The sequence below is a fragment of the Tenebrio molitor genome, unplaced genomic scaffold, assembly GCF_963966145.1.
Source record: "Tenebrio molitor unplaced genomic scaffold, icTenMoli1.1 SCAFFOLD_351, whole genome shotgun sequence".
NCBI classification, from domain to species: Eukaryota; Metazoa; Arthropoda; class Insecta; order Coleoptera; family Tenebrionidae; genus Tenebrio; species Tenebrio molitor.
The window spans coordinates 24,306-36,177 of record NW_027184134.1 but is presented as its reverse complement, the minus strand read 5'-3'; the positions used below and the strand labels follow the sequence as shown (position 1 = coordinate 36,177).

Sequence of the window (11,872 nt, the reverse complement as noted above, 5' to 3'; positions counted from 1 at the left end):
ATGCCTATCCAACTTGTAGTTATGTGGTTATTGTATTCGAAATAATTTAGTTGATTGAGGTTATGTTATGAATAAATTTCTATTTTGCCAGAATACAACTCTTCGGAAGAAGAAATCAAATAAACAATCGTACATCTGCTGAACAACCTAGTTGATGGTTGATGGATTTGCATTACCCAGCATATAGCCTAAATGTTCATCTTTAGTGAAATTAAAATTACTTAGCTTTTTTAAGAAAGAAAAAATTAGAACGAATTCTCATCGAAAAAACCGCGATTCCTACAAATGATACAGATGGTTTTGTAGTCGCGTATGTTATTGAATACAATGAGCCGACATTTTTCCGACTCTTTGTTTCATCGAAAACGTTGTTGACATTAGCAAGGAACGTTAAGGATTCCCTGAAACAGACAATTTCACTGTTTTGGAATAGCAGTATGTGCAAATGAGAGGACAGAAGACTTTGAAAAAAGGAGTGAACAAAACTGTACTTTAGTACAGAATGTTATGTTTATTTTAATTTCAATTGTTCCTGTTTTAATGAGATTTTTTATGTTCCTAAATCATTTTCTATTTTATTATCTCTACCTAGCATAAAAATTAAAATACTTTGCAACATTACGTTATTATACATTGCATATCTGACATAAAATACTTGCAAAAATTACTTAGCTAATTAATATTACGCATGACAACTCACATTATTTACTTTGCAAAACATTATAGAATACATAACAGATAATTGTGACCCTGTGTATTGTTCATTGGAATTAAAATAAAAAAAACGTGATTTCGTCAATCGCCGTTATTTGCGACTTCAGGCAACTGTCGCTAAGAGCTATTTTTGTTTCTCCGTTCAATTTCCCGATAAAATCGTCGACTTAGTTATTAACTTTATAATCTTTTTAATCATTCTTCAGTTAGGTGGTATCAATAATACCACAATAGCCATGTTGCCGGAGTTTTTTGATAAAAGACTTGCTAGTTGGAATACAGAAAATATTTACCAAACACCTATTCACGATAATAAACCGGGGCACTATTGTGGGTTTTCGGTTGGTTTTATATTATATTAGGTACTCACCCTTCGTAACGTGTCTCCACGAAAAAACGTCACTTTCACACTAACCACCTTTCGTTTTAACTCTCGCGACGATAACTGAAATGTTGACGCGCGCCGGACAGATTCACGGACATACAACCACCCACCCACCCCGCGCCCCGGTTTCCGTCTGGACTGGTTCTGTCGTCCGAGTGAGTGCCAAAAATTAGCGTTCGTCTATTAAATGATTGTCGGATGATGATTATTGACGGACACTTTTATCGCACCCGATCACACTTTAGTTACTACCTACGTTTAGTATCGACGACGCATCGTTTCGATTATTGAAATTCGAATTGAATTTTTTTTTTTTCTAGTTTTCGACGTAGATTCGCGTGACACAAATATTATGAGCCTTTTTGGATCGATTTCGTGTGCATCACGCCATTTCTACGGGCGAACGTGAATGTGTGATGTTGACGTGATGGAAGCAACGTTTAGGCAATCCGCATTACGTATTACTATCAATTATATTTTAAACGAATGAAAACTTCAATTCAGAAGTGTGATAATCCCGATCCATTCAAGTTTTGTTAATTTTAGATTAAAAATGCGTGAGTATTGTACTATTGCTAACGATAAAACGATAAAAAGAACAAGAGCAACGGGCCATTAAGTTAATTTAAAAATAACTCGTACCGGATAAGTCGAATACGTATCCAGGGAAAATTTATTAATTTTAAAATTAACAATAAACGAAAAAAAAAGAACAAGATTTCCGTCAGCTGTGTCATAAACGGAGACCGGCGGAAACAGGTTCTCGCCTCCCACCACTTTTGTGTAGCGGCCGCCAAATCAATTTTGTTTTTATATAATTGATTCAAAAAATTGAAATTCACGCATAGTTATCTGTGCCTGAAGTGGGTCATTTTCATTGCATTGTTAGTAAGATCGAAACCATAGAAACCATACAAAACGCATACGACTATTTCTGTTTTTCATTTCACGCACTGTTTTTTATTAGTTACCTAGCAACATGGTCACTGCATTGAAACTTCAGAGTTCCTTCAAAAATTTGAATTTTTAATTTCAATTTTTTGAATCAATGATAGAAAAAATATTGTTTATATTTAATATAAAAATAACTATTGTGGAAAACAGCAAAAAATAAAATAATACCACTAATTGGCGGCTGGTCAGGATAGACCTAACGTTCGAAATTTAGAAAAATATTTTTTTTATTTTAATACTGTTACTTTTCTAATGAAGTGCGAAATAAGTTGTGCCCCATAGCTATCTTTTTTATTTTTCACTACGACAATTACAAAGTGTTGATATTCACAACTTTTCGTGAGCACTTCGATAGAAATGAACAAGAACGCAGGAAAATTCCACACCGAATATTAATATTCTGTCTTGGCCCATGTTTATTTTTATCTACCGCAAAACAAAATGTTCGGATTTGTCAGGGGTATTCTGATTTAAAAAAAGAAGAACATTTGACGAATATTTTAAGTCTCAAACGTTTGGAAAATAATGCAACAACAATTCATAGACTACAAAAAAGCCTATGATTCAGTACCACATTCATGGTTAATTAAAATTCTTAAAATTTATAAAATTAATATTAAATTAAATCACCTTCTTTATATGGATGACATAAAACTTAACAATAACTGAAAATCAATCAATATGTCGTGGTCATTACGAAAATTTAGAATATATAACTAAAGAAGGAGAAATCATTAAAAATTTAAATAAAGGAGAATTTTATAAATATTTAGGTATTAATCAATCAAATCATATTCAACATTCAATTATAAAATTAAATCTATTCTTTTGGTGTTATAAAATGGTCCAAAACTAATTTAAAGAATATAAATATTCAAACTAGAGTTCTCTTTACAAAATTTTGTAACATCACCCCAAATCTGCTGTTGAAAGATTTAATTTACCACGCGAAAATGGTGGTAGGGGTTTTTCAAATCTAGAAATTCTACAACACAATCAAATTGCTTCACTAAAAAATTATTTTCTCAATAGAGCTCGTGATATGACACTATAGCAAATATAAAACAAAAGTCTTTACATGGGAGATATTTTAAAGAGCTGAGGGTTTTATATTTGCAATACAAGATCTTGCACCGTTTTGGCTCACAGCGAATATAAAAAACGTCATGATATATTCGCAAAAATTATACACATGAATTTAGCAGTTAAATTCAATTTATTAAAGGATACACAACCACATTACATTTATAAACCAGAAAGTTGTTTAGAAAATGACAATTACAAATTATATTTTGATCGCACAGTTTTAACTGACATTCACATTCAGCATAACAGACCAGACATTATTATTTTAAATAAACAACAAAAGCAAGCATATCTTTTAGATATAGCTGTTCCAAATTCACACAATATAACACAGACATATAATACAAAAATTAATAAATATATTATTATAATTTCAGCAACAGGAATAGTACCGCAATCTCTTTTTAAAAATTTAAAAATTTTGGACTTAGAGAACACATAAAACACAAAAAAGTCAAAATGTGGAGGCGAGACGCCGGTAATTATGTTGATAAGCACTGCACTACTGCCGCCGGGTGGAGGTGGGATACGAAAAGAAGATGGGAAAAACCGAATTTTATTATCGTATTTAATTGACGTCACAGTTACTTTGGCGAAACAGGAGCTCGCTTTTCGAAGGCATGATGAAAAAGACAGACGAATCAATTTGATATATAAAACCTAACAGGAACGGCTGGTCCATGAGGTCATTTGGGTAATGACCCCCTAAAAAATAAAGGTTTTACCCAACACCAGCCGCGACTGCAATGTACACAAGATTTTTTCTACAATCGCAACTATGACTGCTACATATTATGTTATTTCAACCAAATCAGAAGTACAATAATTTTGAAAAGTAAGTGCAATGTATACTTCTAAATCTATCTAAATTTATTAATATGTAATTTTTTTCAAAACTATCGATCTTTCTTTGAAACATTTTCAATTCACAATTCACTGTTGGAAGCGCTGTACTTTTTAGTATAAATACGTATACGAAAAATTAAAATAATAGTTGAATTAACACATCGTTAAATGTTACGAGGAACATAGTTTTTTGGATTACACAGCAAAATCTTGGAATTTCAGTCCGATATTACTCCATTGAGTCTTTGGACTCACAAATAAATACCTCGAAAAGCCGACAAACATCTGTCTAGAACTTTTCTAGTAACCAGAGGGTATCGTAAACGACCCGTGTTTAGACCTCTTTCGTGAAAGTGACCGACCGCCGGCGCCACTCGATTTCGTCATAAATCTCAGCCGTACCCCCCACGATAATTGACAAGTCTGTCATACAGCCCTACCATTTTAAAACCTTTATTCTCTTCGTTTTAAAAATAGTTTCGCATGGTTTTTCTCTCTTCTCGTTTTACAATGGTCCAGTGACTAATAAATGAGTATTGTGTTATGAGTTTGTTCGAGCTCAAAAAAACGTGGTTCGAAATTGTTTAACGTTTAACGAATGGTAAGTTATTCTAGTTTTTATGTTGGTCTTAACGTGTTAGGGGCCAAGAATACAACATTGTCTGTCCATTATAACATAGAACTGATATGTTGAATTCAGATCTCTAATTATTTAAAAACCAAAAAAATAAAGCAGCAGTCAAAGTGGCATGTACGCGTAACCTAATATATATTTTTTTTACATTAAAAGATCGCCGTCTTCCTCGTCGCACTTACGACATTTGCATATGTTATCTTTGTTAAACTCACGGAAGGAATATAATGAACCGGTCACCCGTCCAAGTGCTGACCGCTGCCCGCGTGGCTTACCTTCGGTGATCGAACGACAACCTTTACCGTTTGACGAGTTTTTATTCTGCAATTGTTTACAATTAATCGACAAAAAAAATTGTTTTCTTAATTATCTAGTACTTAAAGCTATGAATCTACATGATACGGGTCTGTGCATGTTTCCGAATACCTGCACGAAAAACAAATCGGTTCGGTGGTTGCTATGGATTTCAAAAAAAAACAAAAAGTGTTGGGGGGCAACGGCACGCGGTGTTCCCAAGCGGTCACCCATCCAAGTACTGACCGCGCCCGACGTTGCTTAACTTCGGTGATCGGACGAGAACCGGTGCTTTTCAACGTGGTATGGCCGTTGCCGTGGTGTTTAGGTGTGATCGTTGGTGTAAAATATATTGCTTTTAACATTCCGATGCACGAATATGAACATCAAAACGCGATGCGTTTCGTTTCCGTATGCACTTACCCTCTGACGACCGACGTCGGACCGAACTAACGGGAAATCCCACAACAACCACCACGTCACGCTCTAACGACAAGAGAGACTACTAGACGGACTGGCGATCTCCCGCGTCGCACATTTTTCGACCGCCGGCGGCGGTGGAAAATCCAGAATTTCACCCCACCCACCGCGCTGCTTGCTCCGACGACGACGAGATTCCCACATTTGGATCGACCGAAATATGTAAGTAATATCAGGAAGTTCCGATTTTCGAGAGGAGACCTGTGTTTCTATTTACCTATCTATAATAATTATCGTTATAATCATCATATCATTATTATTATTATTAACATTATTATTTATTACCATTATTATTATTATTATTATTATTTATCGTCCCTCGGATTCGGCGATCTTCGAAAATCCAAGTTGGACCGTTAGACATTCGAACGCGGTGTGCGTGGCTGACGAGTTGTTATTTTTGGCGTTTTTTCTTCGATCTTCACCCCGACTTCGGACGACGCAGGTCGGACACGAAATTACGAAGAGAGAAAGACGGAAGAAAGGAAGAAAACCTGAAGATCCGTCGAAGAAAATATCGGAAAACTCGTAGGTGCGGCATCGGTCGGACGATGAAGACCGTCTCCTTTCGGATGATCCTCTCGACGGACTTTCGGCCGTCCCGAAGGGTCCGGACGGCAACGGGACCCGTCGTCGACTCGTCCCGTTTCAACTTCCGCCGAAAACGATCGACCTGAACGTCGGAGAGGCGGTTCGCGGCATCCTGTTGTCGGAATTGCCTCGGTTCGAACACCAGGTCCTTTCTGTGCTTCGACCGTTTCGGAAGCGTTTGGCGACGCGAAGATGTCGTAAAATCGAGAAGGTGGCGCGGTATTCCGGGAAGAGATGGACCAATATTTCGGCGAACGAAATATGGATTCCCGGAATCGACGCGTCTACCCCGCACCGCCGACGTAAACCGTCGGTCCCGAATCGAAACCGTGACGACCCGGATTTAGGGCTGGTGGTTGGAGGGGCGTGTACCTGATTCGAAACCCACCGACGTTCCGAGACGAACTTCGCTATCTCCAGGGAAACTTCGGAAACCGAGTTCGGCCAGCTTGATCACACGGTGGCGATGGTGATCGAGGAAAGAGGACGATGCCATCACGCGGGCAACGATTCCGAGGCCTGCAATTTCTTCGACGGCGGACGCGGTGCGCGTTCAGTCTTCCGTCCGCAGTGGCGACTATTTTATAAAGACTTAGAAAATTTTTTTGTTCAATTCTCGTTCACGAGGTGCTCGAAGTGTACGTGTGTGAGCAAGTGTTTTTTCAATAATTATTATTAACTTTTAACGTTTTAACGTGAAAGATGGCCGACGTCGAAAATCAAACAGCATCATCGGTCACCACCGGTTCCGCTGCCACCCCTCAATCCCACGCGAAGAAAGAGAAAAAAGCGAAAAATCCCAGGGCGAAACCGTCCCATCCTCCGACATCCGAGATGGTAAACAACGCCATCAAGGGACTCAAGGAACGCGGAGGATCGTCTCTTCAGGCCATCAAGAAGTTCGTCGCCGCAAATTACAAAGTCGACGCCGAAAAGGTCGCCCCTTTCATCAAGAAATATCTGAAAGGCGCCGTGGCGTCGGGATCTCTGGTTCAGACGAAAGGTAAGGGCGCGTCGGGTTCGTTCAAGCTCGCCTCGTCCACCTCCGGTGGTGCCAAAGTCGCCTCCGCCTCCGACAAGAGGAAACCCGCTTCGTCCGCCGCATCCAAGACGAAAAAATCATCCGCCAAACGTACCGCCGTCGCGACGACTTCCGACAAGGCTTCCTCGAAGACAGCCAAAAAACAAGCCTCCCCCAAAGCGAAGAAGACTGCTGCCGAAAAGAAGAGCGCCGTCGCTGCCTCCGCCGCCGCAGCGAAAGCCAAGAAATCGGCCGCCTCCTCGGCAGAAAAGAAAACTAGAGCCGCCCCGAAACCCCGATCGCCTTCCAAAGCGAAGAAATCTAACAAGGCTGGTCCGACTAAAAAACCCAAAGCACCCAAACCCAAGACAGCCAAAGCCATTCCTGTCAAGGTGAAAAAGGCCGCTTCGCCGAAGAGGAAAAAGTGAGAAACGTGGATGGATACTCGACTCATGTTCGTTCGGCTGTGCCTCGTTCCGACGTCATCATCGTACTACCGGCAACGGGGCACGCACAAATGGCCCTTTTCAGGGCCACACGATAATCTACGACGAAAAAAAGAAATAAAACTATCCTTACGGCGAAACCAAATAAAATAGATAGCATCAGCTGGCAGGTAGGTGATGACAGGATGCAATAAAATTTTACGAACGACCGCAACCCAACCCGAATCGAGAGGACCGACCGATTATTGACATTTTTATTTTATTCATTTCCGGTTGAAGGGCGATATATTTTTTTTTTTTTGCCTGTAAGGTTTGAGGTTCTGAAAAGAACCGATTTTTTTGTTATAAAATTCGTGTTTCGTTTTTCTCGGGATGTTGTTGTTCTTCCGAAACACGATGTGGAAAAATTTAAGCGCGTTCACCCCGAATACGTCTGGCAAGTTGGATGTCCTTTGGCATGATGGTTACACGTTTGGCGTGGATGGCGCACAAATTCGTGTCCTCGAACAGACCGACCAAGTAAGCTTCGCTCGCTTCCTGGAGGGCCATCACGGCGGAGCTTTGGAAGCGCAAATCGGTTTTGAAATCCTGAGCGATCTCCCTCACCAAACGTTGAAAGGGAAGCTTGCGGATGAGCAACTCGGTACTTTTCTGGTAACGACGGATCTCACGCAGAGCCACGGTACCAGGTCTGTAACGGTGGGGCTTCTTGACGCCGCCAGTGGCGGGAGCGCTTTTCCTGGCCGCTTTGGTAGCCAGTTGTTTCCTGGGGGCTTTTCCTCCGGTGGACTTGCGTGCGGTCTGCTTGGTCCTGGCCATTTCGAATGAAACGAATGAAAAACAAAACTGACGATCGTTAGACGTGCACGCGTCGAAAGGTAAACGGGTACTAAAAATTCCGCCATATTAAATTGTACTTTTATACGTGAACAAAGTCAACGGCTGACTTCGTCGATTGGTCGATGGTGAACCGTTGAATCTATATAAGGCTCCGTTAGTTGAAATTTTGCGGTAGTTGACTTCCTAGGGACGAGGTGTGCAGGTATTTTGTGTCAGTTGAAATAATCTGAAAAGATGACCGGTCGCGGTAAAGGAGGCAAAGGATTGGGAAAAGGAGGAGCGAAGCGTCATCGCAAAGTCCTGCGTGACAACATCCAGGGCATCACGAAACCCGCTATCAGAAGATTGGCTCGTCGTGGCGGCGTGAAACGTATTTCCGGTTTGATCTACGAAGAAACTCGCGGAGTCCTGAAAGTGTTCTTGGAAAATGTCATCCGAGATGCCGTCACCTACACGGAACACGCCAAACGTAAAACCGTGACAGCGATGGACGTCGTCTACGCTTTGAAACGTCAAGGACGCACCCTCTACGGTTTCGGAGGTTAATTTCCTGGCGCTCTTCACCGTTCGAGAAAACCAGAATAAAATACGAAATACAAAATCGGTTCTTTTCAGAACCACAAAATAAAAATAAGAGGAAAAAAAAGAAACATGATGTTCTTTCGAGAAACAACGGACTACCTGATAAATGTACCAAGATCGTAAACACCCCTTGCTTTCCTTTTGGCATTGCAGTCGTAAATCTTTCTTCATACAGCCAAATTGACGACCGCAATGATAATAATACAAAAAGAAAAGATGCATCGGTCATTTTACGAAAAAAAAAAGCTATAGTGGCCCTGAGAAGGGCCGATATTTTGAGTTTTCGCCACGGAGATGGATCGATCGTTCGTTTAAGGTTTCTTCTCGGTTTTTTTGGGTAAAAGTACGGCCTGAATGTTGGGTAAGACACCGCCTTGGGCGATCGTAACTCCGGACAGGAGTTTGTTCAATTCCTCGTCGTTTCTGATGGCCAGCTGCAGATGACGCGGTATAATACGTGTCTTCTTGTTGTCACGGGCAGCGTTTCCTGCCAATTCTAGAACTTCGGCGGCTAAGTACTCCATGACGGCGGCCAAATAGACGGGAGCTCCTGCACCGACGCGTTCCGCGTAATTTCCTTTTCTGAGAAGACGATGTATCCTACCCACCGGAAACTGGAGACCGGCACGGCTCGAACGGGATTTCGCTTTTCCCTTCACTTTACCTCCTTTACCGCGACCTGACATTTTAAGTTCGTTCGTTAGACACCACGAGAAGTAATAAAACTGACGGACGGGACTCGTCGATTGTAAAAGCTGGTAGCTGTGCTTCGAATTTATAGCCTCCGTGATAGGAGAATAGGACGTGACGATTGGTGGGAGCCCGTTTTCAGGTGGGGTTCTGGTGAACACACTACCTATCAGAAAGGTGGTGGTGCAAAGTTAACGCACGCACACGCACGCACACACAGGTTCTGATCTTGCTTTCGTGAGTGACGGACGTGATTCGTCGAGTGTTCTGAGTGATCGTCAAGGCGATTGTTTGGTGTTAGTTGTGCTGTGCAGCGTTCCTGTGCCGAGACCAGTGTTCAGTACTTGGTCCGCACGGTTTGCGTATATATGTGCAGTGCTGCGCTCGAGCCCGGCCATTCGGCCACATAATTCACTGCAGCGAGGACCTCATTGGCGGAAGTGCCGTTCATCGGCGTTTTCGTCAACTCACCTCAACGACCCCGTGCTTTTGCACCACAAACTTTAGTGCGTGAAGTGCTCGGAATTTTCCAACGCTTCGACCACGATGACCACGATGGCCCCCGCCACCCAACCCACCCTCGAAGATGTCCTGACCCACATGAGTGCCCAAATCGCGGCGCTCACGCGGGAGGTCAAGGAACTCCGCGCCCTCAAGGAGGATGTCGACGAGCTCCGCGCTTTCAACGACGCCCGCCTCGTACAGCTCGAGGAGAGCAACGAGGACTTGGTGTCCATGTCAGCGACCCCGAAGGTTGTCATCGTACAACCCTCAGCCCCCCTCGAAGCCACCCAGCCCCCGGCAGACCAGGACATGGAGGAGCCTTTCCAGGAAGTGAAAGGTAGGAAACCTCGAAAGCGCCGCCCCTCTGTTGCGTCCCTAGAGGACCAGGCTGTTGAACCTGGTCCCAGCCACAGGCCTCCATCAGCGGAGGTCCCAAAGAAGGCGAAAAAATCCAACACCCAGGCCCCTCAGGCCAAGCCCAATCGGCCCGCGCCCGCCAAACAAGTGGCGCAAAACAAACCTCCGGCGGAGAGCAAAATCCCGCCAATCATCATCCGCGACGCGGCAAAATGGGCGTCAGTCTCGAGCGCGATGACGACGCGCCAAATCAAATTCTCAAAAGCGAAGACATGCATCGACGGTATCCGCGTGAACACCGTCACCGTCGACGACTTCCGAGCACTGACTCGCCTACTCGAGGAGAGGAAAGTGCCGTACCACTCGTTCGCTCTCCCCGAGCAAAAAACTCTCAGAGCCGTCTTGCGGACGGTTCCGTGCGAGATCGCCATCGACGACGTGCGAGCTGACCTGGAGGAACAGGGCCTGGCACCGATCAAGGTGACCAGAATGACCTCCTCCAGGTCGAAAAAACCTCTGCCCCTGGTCCTCGTCGAGGTCCCCAAGGACAAGGGCGCGATTTTCGAACTCAAAGCCGTGTGCCACCTGTCGGTCACGGTCGAGCGGCCCCACAAAAAGGGGGCCCCAAGCCAATGCCACCGCTGTCAACGGTTCCACCATTCACAGCGACACTGTCACGCACTTCCGAAGTGCGTGAAATGCGGTGAAAGTCACGATACTCACTCGTGCGAAAAAACAAATGACGACGCGGCAAAATGCGCGAATTGCGGCGGTGCCCACACCGCGAGCTATCGGGGATGCCCCAGGTTCCCCAGGGGCCCCCAGGCCAAAAAATCTTCAGGATCAGCGGCACCCAAACCGCAACAGAAACCCGCCGCGGCCTCCGCGAAACAATCCGCCACCCCCGCAGCCCCCGTCAGGCCCTCAGCCCCAAAAACCACCCCCGCGACCAAAACCGCGACCAACGACAACGCGTCGAAAAGCTTCGCGGACGCAGCGTCGTCAAAAAAGACCGCGCCCCCAGCCCCCCCGCAGGCCACCCCCAAGCAGCCCCCCGCGATCGGTAAAGCCCTGACCGAAATCCTGAAAGCAATTCAGACATCGAACACGAAGGAGGAGATCCTCCAAAACGTGCTCGCGATCATCCCGAAAATTCTTCTCGACTGTTAATGACAGTACAACAGTCAAGTGTTAGGTCGCTGCAGATCGCATTCCATAATGCTCGCGGTCTGCGAAGCTCCCGCAACGAGCTGGAAGTCTTCGCAGACGATCATGAACTCGACGCGTTGCTGGTCAGCGAGACCAAACTGCAACCCGGCACCCCAGACCCCAACATTCGGGGCTTCGAACTTTATCGCAGCGACCGCACTCGCGGTCCTGGAGGAGGAACAGCAATTTACGTCCGCCGTGGAATTCGCCACCATCAGATCGCGCTTCCCGTTCTCCAG

General features: G+C 44.1%; 1 non-coding gene across 1 annotated transcript; it reads right to left on the bottom strand.

Moving 5' to 3' along the window:
* Nucleotides 1–5,110: 5,110 nt before the first annotated feature.
* LOC138140837 (5S ribosomal RNA) lies at nucleotides 5,111–5,230 on the bottom strand. Its single transcript, XR_011162761.1, has one exon. It is a non-coding gene; the product is annotated as a 5S ribosomal RNA (ribosomal RNA).
* Nucleotides 5,231–11,872: the final 6,642 nt, after the last annotated feature.